Genomic DNA, 4,576 nt, shown 5'->3' with positions numbered 1-4,576 from the left:
CTCTTCTTATAAGTACACTATTCTCATTACAGGAGCCCTACTCTCATGACCTCCTCCAAACCTAATTATCTTCCAAAAGCCCTGCTTTCAAATACCATCACTGGTATGGTTTGGCTGTGTCCCCACCCAAATCTCATCTTGAATTGTAGCTCCCATAATTCCCTCATGTTGTGGGAGGGAGCCAGTGGGAGATAATCAAATCACGGTGGGGTGGTTTCTTCCATACTTTTCTCATGGTAGTGAATAAGTCTCATGAGATCTTATGGTTTTATGATGAAAAACCCTTTTTATTTGGTTTTCATTCTTCTCTTGTGGGCCACCATGTGAGACATGACTTTTACCTTCCGCCACGATTGTGAGGCCTCCCCAGCCATGTGGAACTGTGAATCAATTAAACCTCTTTCTTTTGTAAATTGCTCAATCTTGGGTATGTCTTTATTAGCAGTGTGAAAATAAATTAATACAATAAATTGGTACCAGTAGAGTGGGGCACTGCTGTAAAGATACCCAAAAATATGCAAGCAACTTTGGAACTGGGTAACAGAAGTTGAAACTCTTTGGAGGGCTCAGAAGAAGACAAGAAAATGTGGAAAAGTTTGGAACTTCCTAGAGATTTGTTGAATGGCTTTGACCAAAATACTGATAACGATATGAACAATGAAATCCAGGCAGAGGTGGTCTCAGATGGAGGTGAGGAATTTGGGAACTTGAGCAAAGGTGACTCTTGTTATGTTTTAGCAAAGAGACTGGTGGCATTTTGCTCCTGCCCTAGAGATTTGTGGAACTTTGAACTTGAGAGAGATGATTTAGGGTTTCTGGCAGAAAAAATTTCTAAGCAGCAAAGCATTCAAGAGATGACTTGGGTGCTGTTAAAGGCATTCAGTTTTAAAAGGGAAACAGAGCATAAAAATTTGGAAAATTTGGAGCCTGGCAATGCAATAGAAAAGAAAATCCCATTTTCTGAGGAGAAATTCAAGCCAGCTGCAGAAATTTGCATAAGTAATGAGGAGCCTAATGTTAATCCCTAAGACAATGGGGAAACGTCTCCAGGACATGTCAGAGACTTTGCAGCAGCCCCTCCCATCACAGGCCCAGAGGCCTAGAAGGTAAAAATGGTTTCATGGGCCAGGTCCAGTGTCCCTCTTCTGTGTGCAGTCTAGGGTCTTGGTGCCCTGTGTCCCAGCTGCTCCAGGCATGACTAAAAGAGGCCAGGTACAGCTCAGGCCGTGGTTTCAGAGGGTATAAGCTCCAAGCTTTGGCAGCTTCCATGTGGTGTTTAGTCTACAGGTGTACAAGAGTCAAGAACTGAGGTTTGGGAACCTCCGCCTAGATTTCAGAGGATGTATGGATATGCCTGGATGTCCAGGCAGAAGTTTGCTGCAGGGGCAGGGCACTCATGGAGAACCTCTGCTAGGGCAGTCCAGAAGGGGAATGTTGGGTGGGTGCCCCCACACAGAGTCCCCACTGGGGCACTGCCGAGTGGAGCTGTAAGAAGAGGGCCACCATCCTCCAGAACCCAGAATGGTAGATGCACCAACAACTTTCACAGTTCACCTGGAAAAGCCACAGACACTTAACAACACCAGCCCATGAAAGCAACTGGGAGGGAGGCTGTACCCTGCAAAGCCACAGGGATGGAGCTGTCCAAGACCATGGGAACCCACCTCTTGCATCAGCATGACCCAGATATGAGACATGGAGTCAAAGGAGATCATTTTGGAACCTTAATATTTGACTGCCCCCCTGGATTTTGGACATGCATGGGTGTAGCCCCATTGTTTTGGCCAATTTCTCCCAGTTGGAATGGCTGTGTTTACCCAATACCTGTAACCCCATTGTATCTAGGAAATACCTAACTTGCTTTTGATTTTACAGGCTTATAGGTGGAAGAGACCTGCCCTTTCTTGGGATTGCACACTTTTGAGTTAATGCTGAAATGAGTTAGGACTTTGTGGGACTGTTGGGAAGGCATGATTGGTTTTTAAATGTGAGGTTATGAGATTTGGGAGGGGTTGGGGCAGAATGGTATGGTTTGGCTGTGTCCCTATCCAAATCTCATTTTGAATTTTATCGCCCATAATTCCCTCATGTTGTGGAAGGGACCCAGTGGAGATAATTGAATCATGGGGGTGGTTTCCTCCACACTGTTCTCATGACAGTGAATAAGTCTCATGAGATCTGATGGTTTTTTAAGGGGAAACCAATTTCACTTGGTTTTCATTCTTCTCTTGTCTGTCACCATGTGAGAGGTGACCTTCACCTTCCACCATGACTGTGAGACCTCCCAAGCCATGTGAAACTGTGAGTCCACTAAACCTCTTCCTTTTGTAAATTGCCCAGTCCCTGGTATGTCTTTATTAGTAGTGTGAAAAAGGACTAATACAATCACATCGTTGGTTAGTGCTTCCACATATGAATTTGGGGGAAACACAAATATTCAGTCCATAGTAGTCTATGTATCACTGGTAAGAGAAACATGGGGCTGGGATGTGAAGAGTTGTATAAACCAGTAGGTCATATCTGGACCCCCTGCTTTAACACAAGATTCTGCCCAATCTGTGGGGCAATCTGTCTTTCAGGGAGTTTTTTTTTTTTTTTTCTTGAGACAGAGTCTTGCTGTATCACCCAGGGTAGAGTGCAGTGGCACAATGTTAGTTCACTACAACCTCACCTCCCAGATTCAAGTGATTCTCATGCCTCAGCCTCCTGAGTAGCTGGAATTAAAGGTGCACCACCACCCCTGGCTAATTTTTGTATTTTTAGTAGAGACAGGGTTTCACCATGTTGGCCGGGCTGGTCTCAAACTCCGGACCTCAGATGATCTGCCTGTCTCGGCCTCCCAAAGTTCTTGGATTACAGGCTAGAGCCTGTAATCCTGCACCTGGCCCAGGTGATATTTTAAAATATCATAGGAACCCAGCTGTTTTACAACTCTTGATAAATTTCCCACTAGCTGCAGCCTCCTTTTTTGACACAGAGAGTCTCTTGGGATGATCCAGTTCAGTTCCTTGGTGTTTTCTGATGGTAGAGATTGGATGGAGGGAAGGGCTTTCCCAGGATCACCTGGTAGGAGGTGGTGACTAGCACTCAGACTTCCAGAGCCTCAATTCCTGGTTTTTCTTTTTCTTTTCTTTTCTTTTTCTTTTTTCTTTTTTCTTTTTTTTTTTTTTTCTGAGACAGAATCTTGCTCTGTCACCCAGGCTGGAGTGCAGTGGTGCGATCTCGGCTCACTGCAACCTCCACCTCTGGATTCAAGTGATTCTCCTGCCTCAGCCTCCCGAGTAGCTGGGACTACAGGTGTGTGCCAGCATGCCTGGCTAATTTTTTGTATTTTTAGTAGAGACGGAGTTTCACTGTGTTAGCCATCTCCTGACCTCATGATCTGTGTGCCTTGGCCTCCCAAAGTGCTGGGATTACAGGCATGAGCCACCGCGCTCAGCCAGTCCATGACTTTTCTACTCTCCCATCAGTAGAGCTGGAGTCAGTAGTAAAATAATATAATTTAGTCAACCCTTGATTCTAAACAACTAGCCAAAATAATGACGAAGCTCCACTAAACAATACTTTGTTTTATCACATTTTAAAATAGAAAATGATCCATGTGATGAGTACTTTTCATTGGCAAATAATCATTTGGTAAAATAATCCAATTTCATTTTTTCCTTTTTCTGCACAGCAAGATGAGGAATTCTATTATCTTAGCAGCAGCTTTACCCTTTCATCAACCCATCAGCATAGTTTCTTGCTATAGGAACTTAGATTATTGGCTTGAGACTTCTCCTCATTTCTTTTTTTTTTTTTTTTTTTTTTTTGGAGACAGAGTCTTGCTCTGTTGCCCAGGCTGGAGTGCAGTGGCGTGATCTCGGCTCACTGCAAGCTCCACCTCCCATGCTCAAGCCATTCTCCCGCCTCAGCCTCCTGAGTAGCTGGAACTTCAGGTGCCCACCACCACGCTTGGCTAATTTTTTGTATTTTTAGTAGAGATGGAGTTTCACCGTGTTAGCCAGGATGGTCTTGATCTCCCGACCTTGTGATCCACCCGCCTCAGCCTCCCAAGGTGCTGGGATTGCAGGCGTGAGCCACTGTGCCCGGTCAACTTTTCCTCATTTCTAATACAAGCATTTAGTGCTATAAATTTTCCTCCTAGCACTGCATTGAATGCATCCTCCATATTTTAATATGTGACTTTAAAATTTTCATTCAGCTCTATGTATTTTAAAATGTCATTTGATACTTCTTTTTTGACCCATGGGTAATATTGAAGTGTGTTGTTTAATTTTCATTTATTTAGAGATTTTGTTATTGCCTGTTATTGATTTTTAATTGATTCCATTATGGTCAGAAAATACACTCTATATTATTTCAGGTTTTTAAATTTGTAAGGTTTGTTTTATGTCCCAGAATATGATCTATCATGGGAATATGAAAAAACTGTGTTTTCCACTGTTGCTGGCAGACTGTTCTATATATATATCAATTAGAACCTGTCGGTTGATTGTGTTGTTTATATCTTCTATATCTTTGCTAATTTTCTATCTAGTAGTTCTATTAGTTTCTGAAACGTGGGTGTTGATGT

The sequence above is a fragment of the Pan troglodytes genome, chromosome 10 (assembly GCF_028858775.2).
Source record: "Pan troglodytes isolate AG18354 chromosome 10, NHGRI_mPanTro3-v2.0_pri, whole genome shotgun sequence".
NCBI classification, from domain to species: Eukaryota; Metazoa; Chordata; class Mammalia; order Primates; family Hominidae; genus Pan; species Pan troglodytes.
This window is presented reverse-complemented; position numbering follows the sequence as displayed.